Raw genomic sequence first — 16,830 nt, 5'->3', positions numbered from 1 at the left:
GCTTTCAAGAGACAAGGTAATCCGTGGACCTCCCATCTTTCCCTCCACCAGAGAGAGCAAACTTGGGAAGAACAGGTATGTGGTTCTGGGTGGTGGTTTCAGAGCTGAAGCTGAAAGTGGGAGATGGGGGCTGGGGGGCCCTCCAGGCTCAGGCTCTCTTGCTGGGTCCGGTCCAGCCCAGCAGACCTTGTGCCTCCCCCAGGACACCCTCACCTGGGAAGGTGATGTACTCCCTGACGCCCCTCCATGTGGCGTCTGCTCCCCACCAATCTGTGAACACACATGCGTCATGTCTTTGTGTCTTTAAGGTCCAGTGTTTTTGGGGGCCTGGCCGGGCTCAAGGCTGAGTCCCATGAGCCTGCTCCTCCCCTGTGCCGCCCCTGACCACGGCCTCCCTGAGGCTTTCCTCGCTGCCCCCCATCTCTTTCACACCCCCATCTTCTTCCTCTTTTCTTTTCCACCTGACCTCTAAGCACTGGGGTTTTGGTTGCCTACCAAGCTCTGGACCCTCCTGACCCTCCTACCTCCGCACCCCTCCAAACAAAGCATCCCCACCTGGGGGCTCACAGCAGAAGCCCCGGTCCGTCTCTAAACTCTCTCCCCTCAGTCTTCTTGTTCTCATCAGCGGGGCTGGCAGACTGGGAACTGGCTCCCCAAGGTCTCCACCCTAGTCCAAGGTGCTGATGCCATCCCTCATCCCACCGCAGCCCTTCATCACTCCTGGAACTGCACCCTCACCGCCATGTAACCCTCCTCCCACGAAGCCAGAGCCATCCCTGGATCCTTGGCCTGGTTGGGCCATCCCTCGCTCACCAGCTCTGCCTCACCTGCTCTGATGGCCTCAGGAGGATGTGCCCTCGTGCCCCAGGGCCTTTGCAAGGCTGCACACACTGGACACCCTTCCACCCTGTGTCACCCTCCTCCTCACTCACTCCTGGTTGGCTCTGGCCCCCTGACTCCACTGACTGGGAAATCCCAGTACTTTCTCTTTCACACAGACAGATATGTAATTACGGGTCATTATGTGCATCCCCCTGCCCAGCCATGGGGCTGTGCATTATAAGGAGCAGGGGCCAGCCCATCCTACTCATGCAGCCCCGGGCAGTGGCACAAGGTGAATGAATAAATGCACACGGTGCTTCAGAAGGATTCCTTTGCTTTTTTCCTTTCTGCTCCCATGACTTCTGGTCCCTCCATCCCTCCAGAAGGGCCTCATTAAAAAAAAATACCTTTTACTTTTACTTTTAGAGACAGGATCTCACTCTGTTGCCCAGGCTGGAGTGCAGTGGTGCGATCATGGCTCACTGTAGCCTCGAACTCCTGGGCTCAAGCGATCATCCTAACTCAAACTGCTGAGTAGCCGGGACTATAGGCACACACCATCATGCTTGGATCATTTTTTATTTTTATTTTCATAGAGAAGGGGTCTCGCTATGTTGCCCAGGGTGGTCGTGAACTCTTGGCCTCCTAAAGAGCTGGGATTATAGGTTTGAGCCACCATGCCCAGTCTCAGTTTTGAGGATATTCCTGGGTTCTGGAGAAAGCTCGGAGCCCTCACATGACCCAGCTAGTGCAATTTCCACCTGTTATTGGATATGGTCCCTCTCAGTAAGAGGTGACATCACAGAGCCTTGGAACAAGGCCTCGTGCGTTTGTTGGGTACACCCAGGCGGGCCCTGCCTGATGCCAATGAGGCTGAATCCATTTGCAGCCCAGTGAGGGTGGGTGGCCAGGTAGCATGGGTTACTCAGGCATCAGCATCTCCTCAGCAGCTCCTGCCCTGGGGGCGGCTGCTAGTGCCCTGACATGGTGTTCACCGTGCTGGACAAGCGTCCCTGTGCGGGCAGCAGACAGGCAGCCACCTCGCCGCCCACACAGATGGCTCTTATGTGCCTGACCTGCGACTCCCGGGGGCGGGGAAGAGAGGGGGCGCTGTGCACTAGAACACCTATGTGGGGGACGGGGCCAGGGAGGGGGCGAGGGCCTGCGCGCTGGCCCGGCGGTCAGGCTTGCCTTCCTCAGCTAATCCTGAACGTGCAAGAATAACGCTGCTAAAGCCATGAGCTGGATCTCAGCCCTCCGGGGGCCCCAAGCCCCCATCTCCTCTAATTGAGGCCTCACAGGGTGGTCTGCGCCCCCCGGCTCCCCCTTGTCCGTGGCTCTGGCCAGTGCCTCCTGCTGTTGCCAAGGTGGTCCAGGCACCGCCTCAGCTCAGCCCGCACCCCACAACCACTGTGCCCTCCACCCAGAACGCTCTTCCTCCAGATATCCATAGGATGCGCTCCCTCACCCGCACAGACCTTTCTTGGGAGCCCGCACACCCTGCAACCTCTTGAGAGAGTTTCTCCTGTGCAGAGGGAGGGGTCACGGCCCCGCCCCTCGTATCCACCTGGCGCTTTCTACCTTCCTGAGAGCAAAGGCCACTGTGAAAGGGACCCTGTGCTGGGGGTTTTCTGGGTGCTGGACTTGTGGGCACACCCCATCCACTACTGGCTGGTCCACACACTGGCTGCTGTTTCACAGACACAGATCTGGTGGTCAGAGGGGCTCCCGCTTTGAGAAGGGCCCTCAGAGGAGCAACCCCTTCCTGTTCCTGCAGCGTCTTCCAAACTCGCAGAGGGGTTCAGGCCTACGCTGCTCTGGGCCTGCAGGGCCACCCCCGGAGGCCGCGGGAGTGCGGGAGGGGACGCCGGGCCTGCAGGGGTGGAGGAGGGACCCGGGAAGGCATGAATGGAAGCCCCGGACCAGGGCGGGAAGCAGCGGACGCGGAACGGGGTGGGGAGGACTCAGGTTGCCAACCCAAACAGCCCAGCGCGCCTCGGCCCCGAGTTTAATCCACAAAAATTTCCATCTGCCTCTGGAGCACTCGGAACCCGGGCAACGAAAGGCTGTTCGCGCGGCAAAGTAAACACCGGCTCCGTGCAGGGACTGCCGTGCGCCGCGTCCCAGTTTTAAACGGCAGCGTCAGCCATTTTGTGGACGCCGCCGTCCAAAGCGAGGCGGAAGCCCCCACCTGCGGGCTGGGAGCCGGGCAGGAAGCCGGTCCCACCGCCGGGGCGGCGCGGCGAGGGCCTGGGCAGCCACCTGCCGCCAGCGCCACCGAGCCCGGGAGGCCCAGGCCCCCCAACCCCCACTCGCCGCTGCCGCCAAGCCCCTGCACAACCCCGGGGTCCGCACCTGACAGGGAGGGCCCAGGACGTGCTGGGCCTGTGCGGCCGGTTCGCCCCGTCCTGCCTTCACCGCCCGCGGTTTCCCAGCCCGGCCGGCACAGCCAGGTCCCCTCCCCGGGAGGGAGGGGAGGCTCGGGTCGGGACATCTATTTTTGGTGGGGACCAAGCCACTACTTAATATGCAGAACCAGCCGGGGGCAGGCTGTGCCCTGACCCACGGGGTGACAAGTTTAAAAAGGGGCCCATTTTGACCAAAATACATGTTTTTCTGAGGTTGGCCAGGGCAGCCGGGCAGGGTTTGCCGCACAGACAAGGCTCTGCACCACCCTCACGCCCTGGCCCCTGCAGGCGGCCAGTCCAGCCGGACTCCCGCAATTGATGCTGTTGTTTATAGATCCGCACACGGTGCCCAGTGAGGGCTCGGCCACCGCGGGCTCCGGCCACCGTCCGCCTCGGGCACCTGACACGCCCCTGCTGCCTGCTGTCCTATCCCAGCCTCTCTGAAGCAGTTGCACCCACAGAAGTTGACATACACTTGAGCTTAATTTTTAAAAAGACTTAAATTTCCTCTCTGGCCAATATTGGAGGCCTATAAATAGAGTCACTTAGGAGAGGCTTGAGGGTGGCAGTTGTCCCCCAGACAGGCTAAGAGAGAAACACCCCAAGAAAGAGAGATGCTAGTGCAGGGACAAGAACAGTTCTTGGGGGATTGCTGAGGGTAAGAGAAGCAGGAAGCCGCTGGATAGCTGGGGAAACCAAGGCCTGGATTCAGGGGGCCTGGCCAGGGCCACGTGGTAGGGTTGAGGCGGAACTTGAACTTGCAGAGGGGCCCCTGATGCCATCCTCATGCTCACACCCTCTGAGCTCTGCCATCAGCCAAGCAGGCCTCCTGGGCCGGGAGCTTGTGATACTGCCCACGTCATAGGGTCTTTGTACGTGAGCGATCGGCACAGTGGTGCTGGCATTGTCCCCTCCACCAGGGGCCTGGAGACTGAGGCGCTGAGAGCCCATGTGACTCGCTGAGTCTCACAGCCATTGCGTGTAGGGGGCAGAGCTTGCACCGCAGCCACTGGCTCCAAAGGCGCAAGAGGAGGTCAGGCTTTTGCCCTGTGTGGGATGGGAAGTGGGGATGGGAAGGGGGTCTGTGTGTGGGCCTGTGTGCACAGCACAGCTGGATGCTGGATGTGGATGAGGACCCTGAGTGATGCACCCCTCCTATGGGGCTCAGGGTCCCATAGGTAACCAAGGGTGACAAAGTGAGACTGCACCTGTGGGATGGGGCTTGGCCCGGCTGTCTCAGTAGGTGCTGGGCCGGGCTAGGGCATCACTGCCAGGGCTGTCTTGAGCCCTGCAGTAGAACCACGGGCAGTGCCAACTCCTGGTGTCACTGAGTGAGGACGCTGCAGAGAAGCCCAGCAGAGGAGGACGGGAACCACATCAGACAGGCTTCTCCTCTGAGCTGGCGCTCTCCACAGTCCCATCACCCAGCGACAGTTAGTGGGGGCTGTCTCTGGCGGGTTGAGGGTCATTTGGGCTCATGGTATGGCAGAGGAACCTGGGGGTCAAAGGGATGTGATCCCCTCCAAGTCCCAGGGCAGGGCTGGAATCTGCAGCTGACAAGTGCCCTTTGCCAGCCCCTGGCAACCTCATGGCAACTTATCTGAGAGTGGGCGGCACAGAGAGGAGCCTCTGAGTGGGGAGGACCTCACGGGATGTTAGGATTGGGGGTGGTCCTCCCAGGGGAGACCAGAGGACCAAGGTGGGGTCTTGTTTCTGAGGCTCCTTTTCCCATCACACTCACCTCCATGTGAAATCACTTTACTGGGGGAAAAAGAAACACCTCGGAATGAGCACACCAACTACCTGACACATCTCAATCTTGGACAAGGCGAGAACTCACGGTGGATCTCAGAACCAAGCCCACGGCGGTCCCAGTGCCCAGGAGCTGGGCCTGGGAAGGGGGAGGCCAACAGCCCCAGTATCCCAGAGTACAGCTGTTCCCTGGCCTCCCTTCCCAGCTGCATCCTGGGTGGTGTGGTTCCACAGAGATGCGATCACGTTCCTTGGCAACTTTGGTTTCTTACTTAGCGACACATCAACAAACATCCCTCCCGAGCAATGACTGCCGGCAAGCTTGTCCGTGGTTGGCACTGGGGCTGCGGTGTCGAGGTGTCTCAGTATATATGATGCTCCTCTATGGACAAACAGATGGCTTTGAGCTTGTTGCATGACAAAGCGTACATGCAAAGCCTGACCTTGGTGCTTTTCTTTCCTAGGAGTGACGACAGGTTTCTAGTTTTCACAGGCAGTGCTCGAGTCCCTTCCAGGAGTTGTTACTATAGTAATTCCCACCCCCTAGTAAGACAGAAGAGTGTCTGCTCTTCCGCACCCATGCCAGCACAGGGTATCCTCATTTCCTTACATTTTGACTTCAGGGGTGTGCATTCCCCTGGCCACTGGTGGGGCCACTGTTTTTCCACAGAAGGTTGTAGGCAGAGCTGGGCTGCGGTTCAGAGGTGCCTGATGAGCCTGGTTCTAGATGTGGCCTTTGGGGGGTGACCTGAAGTTGGGGGAGGGTATGGAGCCTCGGTTCCTGGCCAGGCAAGCCATGATGGCTGTGAGAATGCCAGGCCCGAAGGGCTCCCACCTCAGGCTCCCTGGGCCAGACTCAACCAGGCCCAGGGGCCTCCTGCAAGCCTCCCCGGTGCTTTCTGGGCACAGGGACTCCCTGGCAGACACACCTACCCCTGCGCAGGAACGGGGTGGCGGTGCTCAGCGTCAAATGCCGCTTTCATTATAGGTTTATCTTTGGAACCCCAGACAAAACAGGGCTTGTGTGGTTTGACTGAAGGGCAGCCCCTCAGGACTCCGCCATCCACTAAGACGGCTCCTCAGGAAAGAAAAAATACACTAACCTTAAAATAACCAGTTCCCAGAATAGCAAACTAATGACGGCTTCTAAAGGGAGCCCTTTGATCAGCCAGAGCCCCCGCCTTTGCCTATTTACGGCCCTGTCACTCAAGAGCAGCCCAGCAGCAGAAAGAGGAGTGTTGGGGTGGGGGTGGGGGGGGGGGCAGAGGGGAGGGGGAGCTGCTGAGGAGAGGCAGGGCTGGGGCTGCCAGGGCAGTCCGGGCTGCCCAACTTTCTGATGCAACCAGCCCCTCAGTGGCAAGGCGCTCCCTGGCCTCTGTGACAGCCTGGAAGTGTGTCCTGCATGCACTGACAGACACTTCTCATAGTTTCCTGAGCAGCACCTTCCAGTTGCGAAGCTACACCAGGGAACAGACCCGGCTGCAGAGAACCAGAAAAGAATCAGAATCCCAAGCGGACATGCCTTAGGGACCTCGGGGAGGCATGGGTCATGAGCTCTGGGGACTCAAGGCAGGGGAACTTGGGGAAGATGCTGTGGAAAAGGAGCCCAGGAGGGGTCTGCAGGGATGCATCTCTGTTGGGGGCATGGGGTGGAGAGGGGCACTGGGGCCATGAGGTGGAAACTACTAGAGTGTGCTCTCCCATATGGTCCCTGCCATCCACATTCACCACATTCTATGGGCATTCACTGAGCATTTCCCTGGGGCTGGCCTGGGTAAATGTTGGGGGAGCCACACTCACCTCCGCACACGTGTGCACGGTCATGCCCGTTCAAAGCAGCACTGTCCCGTAGCTGAATCTGTGTGGCACAGCACTTAAAAAGTGGCGACTGAGACCCAGGAATGGAATTTTCATTTCATTTTAATAAATTGAAATTAAAAATTAAAAACAGATCCTTCACTCAGTTATTAGAAAACCTTTCAGTATGTTTGAAATGACTTAGGCATGGGAATCTCCTTTTTCAGTGGTAAATTTTATGAAATCTAAATACAGACCAAGTCGCTGTCATGAAAACTCAGTGTCTAAATTGAAATGTGTAAAATACGCAGTGGCTTCTGAAGACCCAGTACGAAAAGAGAGAACAACAATTTCAAGAGTTTTAAAAATATTAATTATATATTGAAATGATATTTTGGATCTATTAGGTTAAATAAAATATATTATTGCAATTAATTTTACCTATTTATTTTAAATTTTAAAAAGTGGCTATTTAAAAATTTAAAACTCTGGCCGGGCGCGGTGGCTCAACCCTGTAATCCCAGCACTTTGGGAGGCCGAGACGGGCGGATCACGAGGTCAGGAGATCGAGACCATCCTGGCTAACACGGTGAAACCCCGTCTCTACTAAAAATACAAAAAACTAGCCGGGTGAGGTGGCGGGCGCCTGTAGTCCCAGCTACTCGGGAGGCTGAGGCAGGAGAATGGCGGGGACCCGGGAGGCGGAGCTTGCAGTGAGCTGAGATCCGGCCACTGCACTCCAGCCCGGGTGACAGAGCGAGACTCCGTCTCAAAAAAAAATTTTTTAAAAAAAATTCTACCTGTGGCTAGCATGGATGAGCTGACCAGGAAGTAAGGGAGGTTAAAGGCTGAAGACTCAGTGAAAGTGGAGTCCCCAGAGGTAATAGGGGTCCTGAAGGCATTTGATGAGTGGGATGAACTTGAGCTTCGGTTTCACCAGGAATAGATGGCGAGGTGTCAAAGCCCAGGCCTGCCCCGGGAAGTCTCATAGCAGAGACTTACATAAAACTGTGACCCTCAAAGGGCTCTACTTTCATTGTGAGGGCCAATGAAAAATCTTCTCTTCCCTGAGAAGAGAAAACTGCCAGTAAAGAAAACTGCCTTACTGCTAAGAGAAGGAGAACGAGTTCTGTCCTGGAAAGTCATATTCACAAGCTAGTCCAGGCTCAGCTTAGAGGCTTGAATTCACACTACCTAGGTGGCCTAGAAAACTTTGAGCCTACCATTGAGAGTCCAGACTGGCAGTACACCCACATATGTGGCAATGGAAGGGGTAAACATGATTCCTCCCTGAGGACCCCAACTTCACACCAGACTTCGAAAATTTCCACAGATAAATTTTAAGATATATAAGTTTACAATGAAGAAAAACAGAAAAAACAAAAAAAAACCAGAAAGGAAATGAAACACCGTGAATGAGAGTCAGCAGAAGAAAAAAATCAAACAGGGATGTGAACTCAGAAATACTTTAGATACTTATTTAATACACTTATTTAGATACATATTTAATACACTTCAAGAAAATTTTAAAGTTCGAACATGCAAGTAAAGAGGAAGATACAATTAAAATGCCCTATCAGATATGAATAAGAACCCAAAAGAACTTTTATAAATAATAATAATTGAAGTTTAAAATTCACTGAACAGTTTTAACAGCAGATTAAACACAGTTGAAGAAACAACTAGTGAACGGGAAGATGGATTCCAGAATATAGTACAGAGAGACAAAGTGACTTAAAAAAAAAAAGGTAAGAGACGTGACAGGGAGTGAGTTGGTCTACTACTGGCCAATAAAAATTTCAGAAGGAGATAATGAGACTGAAGTGAAATCTTAAGAAGTACTAACTGAGAATAATCTAGAACTGATGCACAGAGTAAGGTAGCCTAGGCAGAACAAAAGAAACCTATTAACATACCTAGTGAAAATGCAGAACACTAGAGTCAAAAGAAAGATCTTAAAGGCAGCCAGAGAAAAAGGACAGATTGTCTTCCAAGGAGCAACAATTCATCATCTTCATTCTCAATGGTAACAGTGGAAGCCAAAGGATAGTCCAATAACATTTTTAATGTGCTAAGAAAAAAAGAATTTTGATAACCTAAGGCCTATAATTTTATAATTGGTGGAATTTTTTTTTAAGATGACAGTAAAATGGTCATTTGCAGATAAAATGTGAGAGTTTTTCACTGAAGAAAATTTAAATGAATCCCTCAGTCACATAAAAAGGTAATCCCAGATGTAACATCTGAGATAAAAAAGAAATGACAAATGACAAAGAGGCAAATAGGTGGGTAAATTTAAACAAACATTGGTTGTATAATTTAGCACTACCAATTAGTGAGTTAAAAATTAAACATGGTTCAACTAAAATATACAACAGCAAAGTACTAAGTCAGGAGGAGAATAATTGAACTTAGTGTTCTAGGATGCCTATTTTATTACAGATATGGGTAGATATAGCAATTACTTCTGATATATATTCATTTAAAATGTTCTAGGTTAACCTTTAGAAGAATGGTAGTAGAAAACATAACTTCAAAACCAGTAGAGAGAAAAGTAGAATGAGAAGTAACAATCTAATGAGAGGCAAGAAAGAGGAGAAAAATAAAGATTTAGTACAAATGGAAAGCACAAAATACACTGCTAGAATTCAATCCAAATCTATTAGAAATTATATTAAATGTAAATGTATTAAATGATTTTTTAAAAACTAAGTAATATAGTGTTTACAAAAGACAAACCCGAAATCCTATGGTTGTAGGATTAAAAAGAAAAGGATTTAAAAATCTGACATCAAAGTCAGAAAAGAAAACCACACCAGTATCCTTTATGAATATAAAATACATTCTTTTTTTTTTCTTTCAATCAGATTTTGTAGGTTGAAGATACAAACATTCTTAACAAACTATTAGCAAATCAAATCCAGCACCATAAAAAAAGGATTATGTATCATGCCCAGGTGGGATTTATTCCAGAAATGTGAGATTGGTTTAACACCTGAAAATTAGTTAATGTATTATACCAAATCAGTAGGATAAGGAATAAAGACCACAGGATCATCTCACTACACACAGAAAGAGCACTTGACAAAATCCAATATCCATTCATATTAAGAGCTCTCAACACGCTAAAAATAGAAGGAAATGATGAAAGGTATCTATGGAAAACTCAGAGCTAATGGAAATTGATTGAATGATTTTCCCCACAAGATCTGCTCCAGCACTTCCTCTATTCAATAATTTTTTTGGAAGTTCAAGCCAGTGCAATTAGGCAAAACAAAGAAATTAAAGGCATCTGATTGGAAAGAAGTAAAAATTGTCTATTGACACAAGACATGATCTTATATGTAGAAAATCTTAAGAAATCAATGGTGACAACAAAAATGACTAAAACCAAGAACAGAAGAGTCATAGTTTACAAGATTGATATAAAAATTTAATGTTATTTCTATATACTAGTAATGAACAATTAACTCAAAATGAAATTAAGAAAACAATTTCATTAACTCTAGCATGACAAATACAATATTTAGGAGTAAATGTAACAAAATAAGAATAAAATTTATATGCCCCAAACTGTAAAATATCACTGAAAGAAATTAAAGCAGATCAAATAAATGGAGGGATATACCATGTTCATTGATTATAATACTCAATTTTGTTAAGATGTCAATTTTCCCCAAATGGATCTATAGATTCAACACGATGCCTATCAAAATCCCAGCAGGGCTTTCTTTTTTAATTGACAGGTTGAACCTAAAATTTGTGTGAAAATTCATAGGACTCAGAATGGACAGAAACAATTTGTAAAAAGATGAACAAAAATAGAAAACTTACATAATTTAATTTTAAAACTTACTGTAAACCTACAATAATCAAGATGGTATAGTATGGGTTTACGGAAAGGCATATAGATTTACAGAAAGGCATATAGACCAACAGAATAGAATTGGAAATGCAGAAATAAACCTATAAATTTATGGTCAATTGATTTTTGACAAAGAAGCCATGATAATTCAAAGGAGGAAATGGAGTATTTTCAACAAATGTTCTGGGGCAATTGAATATCCATAAGTAAGAATGAAACAAAAAAAATCTAGACTTTACCTCATATCATACCCCAAAATTACCTCAAAGTAAATATAGACCGAAATGTAAGAGCTACTTCTATATACAACTTCTAGAAGGAAAAGAAACCAAAACAAAACAGGAGAAAATGTTTATGGCTTTGGATTAGGCAGAGTTCTTAGATAAAACATCAAAAGCCTGAGCCATATAAGAAAAGACAAATTGGACTTCATTAAAATTAAAAACTTTTGTGATTTAAAAGATGTGATTAAGGAAATGAAAAGACAGCCACAGAATGGGAGAAAATATTTGCAAGTCATAGATCTGATAAAGGACTTGTATCCAGAACATATAAAAAACCCTTGCAACTCAATAATAGAACAGACTACTTAATTAGAAAATGGGCAAGAGAGTTGAATAAACATTTCACCAAAGAAGACTATGAATGGCTAATAAGCACATGAAAAGTGGCTCAACATCATTAGTCATTAGGGAAATGCAAATCAAAACCACAATGAGATACCATTACATACTCACTAAAAGGGCTAAAATAGAAAAGACCATGTATTTGCAAGGCTGTGGAGAAAGTGGAACCTTTATACATTACTGGTGAGAAAGCAAAATGGTACAAATCCTTTGGAAACAGTTTAGAAGTTTCTTAGGAAGTTAAACAGAAATTTGCCCTATGCCTTCTCAGTAATAATAGATTAAGCAGATAAAAACATTCCAATGAGAATATAGAAGATTTGAACAGACCAATTAACAAGCTTGTTCCAGTGGATATGAACATAACACTGCACCCAACAATGTCAGAATATACCTTGTTTTCAAGTACAGAAGGCACATTTACAAAAATTGATGACATTTTTGCTGTAAACCATATTTCAAAACATTCTAAAGTATTAATATCATATGGATTGCTTTCTCTGACAAGAGGGCAACATTATGAGAAAGCTGTGCTACAATTATAACAATGACAAAAACCACATTGCTACAGAACTCCTAGGATAAACAAGAGATCATAATGGAGATTAGAAAAATACTAAAGTGAATGAAGATTAAAATTAAATGCCATATATCAAAATGTGGGAGATGTAGTTTGAATGATATTTAAAGGAAAAATTTATAACCTTAAATGCATACCTTAAAAATTTAGAAAGCCACGAGATTGACAGTGGTTAGAAAAATTAAAAAAAAAAAAAAAAAAAAAGAAATTTAGAAAGCCTGAAATTTAAGAATTATCCTATTCTTAATTTAGAGAGGTTAGAGAAAGAACAGTATATTAAGGCCAAGTAAATAGAAGGAATAAAATAAAGAGAAGTGAGTGAAACAAAACAAAATCACAATAGGGAGGATCAACAAAGCCAGAAGTCCACTAAACATTTAATAAGACAGGTGAATAGTGTCAGGTTTGACCACCAAGGGGGAAAACAGTGAAGGCACAAATAAATAATATTGAGAATAAAAAATGGGACTAAATGCTAATGGATGGACATTAAAATAATAATAAATGCCAATGAACATGGAAACTAAAATGAAATGTATAAATTCCTAGAATATATAACTTATCAAAACTGATACAAGAAGAAATGGAAAACCTGAACAGTCCATAATTATTACAGCCATTGAATCAGGAATGATGAAACTTCCCACAAAGAAAACACCAGGCCTAGATGTCTTTACCTTTAAATTCCACCAAACATTTGAGGAAAATAAAATTCTAATCTTATACAAAATATCCCAATATAGGAAAAGAGAGAACATTTCTTAACTTAGTCGGTGGGGCTCACATACATTTGGTACCAAAACCGCACGAAGACCATACAAGAAAAGAAAATTATGTTATGTATGTATCTCACACATAAATACTGGCACAAAATTTCTGATATGTTAAATACCAGTAAGTGAGATTTCAGCAGTGTTTAAGAAATAATATACAATGTGAAGGATTGGTGGGTGTGAGGAGAGGCCGGAGACCGCATACATGGCTGGAAAAATAATCCAAGGAAGAGATGATAAAGGCCTGAACTCAGCAGGGGTTGGGCTGAAGGGCAGGGACAAACAGCAGCAAGGCGACTCTGGGGGCACAGCTCGGAGAACTGCCCAAGACAAAAAAGACTTGGGGTCCAGCTTGTGGGCCTGGTGGATGGAGGAGTCACACTGGAATGAGGGAAAGGGTAGCAGTGTCTGGGGGCAAATACCCAATTCTGGAAGGCTGCGTCTGCCCGCATCCTGGAGGTTGGGGTCCTGCACACAGCTTAGTAAAGGCATGGGCAGGGTGTGGCGGTGGGAGTCCCGGGTTGGGGGGCATTCTCATCCTGGAGGCCTGGCTTCTGGGACCGGAGGCAGTGAAAGGAGTGTCAGGTGGTGGGGGCCTCTTCCCGCCCAACGCTTTCTGAACTGGGACATGGAAACCCAGGACTCCCGTGTCCGGCTCTCAGCCATGAACATTTCCGGCAAAAACAGAGAAGAAAGAAACTCTCCCAGCCCACTGTGCTCCTCATATCAGCAAAAGCAGTATGAGCTTAGCTTGCAAAATAAACAGGGCCCAACGTAAACAGTGTGGCAGGTCCTGGAGACCAAGCTAAGAATACTTGCTGGGGGAGGAGGGCTGGAGCGGCCTCTGCCATCTATTCCTCAGAGTGTCTGGGGTATGCAGCCCCCACACAGACTGCCAGCCCTGTGTGGGACTCCAGGAAGCCCAGTGGGGCCAGAGAGGGAGTGGGCAGGGCCAGCCCTCTCCGAACCTCTCCCAACCGCCTGCATTGGTCTCTGGCCCACGCTGAAGGCCCTGGGTCCTGCTGCTGGCGCCCCCAGCCTGCCCCTGGCCTCAACCCTCCTCAGCCTCTCCATACAGACTGTGGGTGATTGTGAAACCCTTCCTTGCTGTCTCCACCTTATCTCCCACCCCTGTCTGTGTCCTCCTGGGGACCAGCTCTTCAACCTAACCAGCTGTGTGACCTCAGGCGACTGCTCAGCCTCTCTGAACCTTGGTTTCCCCATCTGTAAAAGATGGTTTATTTGGGCGTTTGAGTAAATAAGAGTCCTCTCTAGAATAAAATAAAATAACAGTAATCTAAGATGAAAACAGAAAGGGCATGAGGCAGCTTTTGTGACTTTTGACCCTAAGGACACAGCAGGAATCAAGCTCTCTCATTTGACAAGGGAAGGAGGCCCGCAGGAAGCAGACTCGCTGTGAGGAGGGCCCTGGGTCTGTGAGTCTGGGGGGTTTCTGCTCTCCACACCCTGGAGTGAGGCAGAGCCTGAGCCACCCGGCCAGGCGCGGGGGAGCAGGGATCCCAGGAATGGGGACGTCCTGCAAGGTAGTTTGGGGGGGGTCTGTGTCGGAGCAGACCGCACTGCCAAGCAAGAGTTTTGACGAGGCCGCAGGACTGTGGCGAGAACGAAGACCCCCAGACCCCTCTCCCCAGTGTGGGTCATGGACACAAAGGAAGAAGAGGGCTCCCTGCCAGGGAAACTGAGGCAGCCCTGAACAAGCTCAGCTGACCTGCACTGGTGAACTCCCTGCAAGGAGACACTCCAGGCCTCCCCGATTCTTAGCATGACCCCTGCCAAGATGGGTGCCAGCTGGCTGTGCATCCCAGAGACCTCTCATCCCATAGCTAGGCAAGCCGGCCTGGGATGGGACTCACTGCACAACCCAGGGGTGAGGGACTGAGCTGAGCTGAGAAAGCAGTTGGGGGCTGGGGCCTTGACTCGCTTCCGGCAGGCAGCCAGACTGGCGGGATGGGGTGGGGGAGGGTGCCGGTGGGGAAGGCCAGGGGCTCTGGCTGGGGTTGGCGGGGCCGGCGGGCATTGGCACCGCTGCACGCCTGCTGGGCCTCCGGGCTGGGGTGGCTGCTGGATTTCCTGCCCCTACTTCCCGAAGTCAGCAGGATTGCGCTTGGGGTGTTTACGGTCCCGATGGCTGCACTGATAACGAAGATAACTCGAGCCAGGCTGTGCCACCAAGCCCTCCAGGCCCAGCCAGGCCCTTTCCCAGGGTCTGTCCCTGAGGGGGGTATCAGTCAGTGGCAGGGCAAAGACCGGGCAGGGCTACCACCTGCCCACCCAGGTCAGCACAGCTCTGTCAACTCCTTGATGGGCAGCCAGGTTCCAGGTAGATCCGCTCAGAGGGGCTGAGATTTAGTGTCAACTGTGGGTGCCACTCACCACCTCAGAGACCCCAGGCAGGGGACTCGAATGTGACAGCAGGGAGCCAGGGCCCACCAGGGCTGTGCATGCAGAATCTACCAGCATCCTCATGACTCCGGCTCAGAGCCTGACAGGGCACCAGGATGCGGCCCCAGCCTCGTTCTTAAACCTTGCCCTAGGGACCAGGGACTCGGAAAACGCTTCCCTTTGTTGCTCAGATGTGAAGAAATTGGGTGCATAATTCTGTGCCTTCAAGGCCAGCGCTGGCCCCACTGCAGGCCCCCACACCGACCTTGGCTGACCGAGGACTGCGTCCTCGTTCCCAGGCCCCAGCAGGCTGCTGGACGGCCGCTGTGCATGTCAGGAAGGGGCCGCAGCACTTCAGGAGACCCTGTCTGCCACCCACCATCACCCCCGCAGGATGCCAGGCTCCGGGTCTGGGCTTAAAGGGTGGTCCGTCCCATGGAGCAGGGGCAGAGCCATAAGAAAGGCCTGGGACAGTAGTATAGGGAATGGAACCAGAGCTGGGCAGGGAGTGGTGGGAAAAGGTGGGGGCTGTCCCCAGCCCGTGCTGTCCAGAAAGGGCCACCGGGGCTCCTGCACGTCAGGGATGTTCACGCCCTGCCTGCCGAGCTGCAGCCGAGATGGAAACAGGAGTGGAGGTAGGGGAACTGGGTGCCACTCCCTGTCTCTACTATGGCTTTCCTTGATGTCTAGAAACTCCTGGCCATGCCAACAACACAGGGTACCCGGTCCTGCTGTACTGAGTGTGCCAGCCAGGAGTCATCCAGCCCTTGCGCAAAGAGAAAGCCAAGGAAACACCGTGTTCCCCAGGCAGCAGAGAGGCCAAGGCTTCTGGGCCTCTGAGCTTTGCCAATCCTGTGAACGGACCTCTCCCGGGTCTTGCTTCCTGTCCTGCCAGATGGGCGCCATCTCCCACTGGGCCATCTGCCTGGCAAAGGCCTGCACCAGCCCTGCTCAGGCCTGTGCTGACAGAGGGTGGCCAGGCCCGCGGGACCCGGGATACTGTGGTCACACAGCCCCACCGGGCCAGGCACCTGAACACCAGCCCTTGCTCTTTCTGCCTGACCCAGTTTGTTGGTCGCAGGGCCCCACAGCCGCCCCAGGCCATGGGCAGATGGTGCCAGGTGGGGAGAGGGTGACGCTGCAGGTCCTGGGGGCCAGGACGGGTGGAGCAGGAGCAGGAGCCTGGGCTGAGCTGTGCCTGCCCCGCCTGCCCGGCTGCAGCCGAGATGGAAGCAGGCCAGAGCCAGGCGTTGCCGGGGAAACCGGGCAGCAGACGCACTCCCTGCCCAACTGAAATTCCTCTATTTTTAGCCTCTCAGCTACTTTCAGATAAAGTCCATGTAGACGGACTTGCTGTTCGGCAAGATAACAGCCCGCTTCAAACCACAGAGACTTCAAAGGGCAGTGGTGGGCTCAGCCATGAGCCCAGGAAAGGCCCTCCCACCGCCCAGATCCTCTAGCAGCTCCCAGGGTGCCTGGGGTAGAGGCTCCAGCCTGATGGACCGAATGACGGGCATAGAGCCTGGTGGGGAGTGGGGGCCTGGTGGGTTCGGGGCAAACAGAAGATGCTTCTCTTCCCATGAACCCATCCCAGCTGGGCCCTGCATCTCCCTGAGCTCTCGGCCGGCCCCAAGTGGAGGCCCCAGACAGCTGGGCCCAGGAGAAGGCTGGGATGTGAGGCCAGCTCCTGCCACCCTCCACTCAGGACGCAGCCAGGAGGCTCACAGAGCACAAAGCAGACTATGAGAGGCGGCGGGAAAGAGCTGGGGGGAGGGTCACTAGGTGCCACCTGCCAGTAAAGACG

The 16,830-nt window shown here is 50.6% G+C and overlaps 1 protein-coding gene across 2 annotated transcripts in view; it reads right to left on the bottom strand.

The window, feature by feature from the left end:
- KCNQ1 (potassium voltage-gated channel subfamily Q member 1) overlaps window positions 1-16,830 on the bottom strand; it is a 407,002-nt gene that overhangs the window by 54,570 nt on the left and 335,602 nt on the right. The gene's annotated exons all lie outside the window — the stretch shown is intronic.

This window comes from Piliocolobus tephrosceles, chromosome 13 (assembly GCF_002776525.5).
Source record: "Piliocolobus tephrosceles isolate RC106 chromosome 13, ASM277652v3, whole genome shotgun sequence".
NCBI classification, from domain to species: Eukaryota; Metazoa; Chordata; class Mammalia; order Primates; family Cercopithecidae; genus Piliocolobus; species Piliocolobus tephrosceles.
This window is presented reverse-complemented; position numbering and strand designations above follow the sequence as displayed.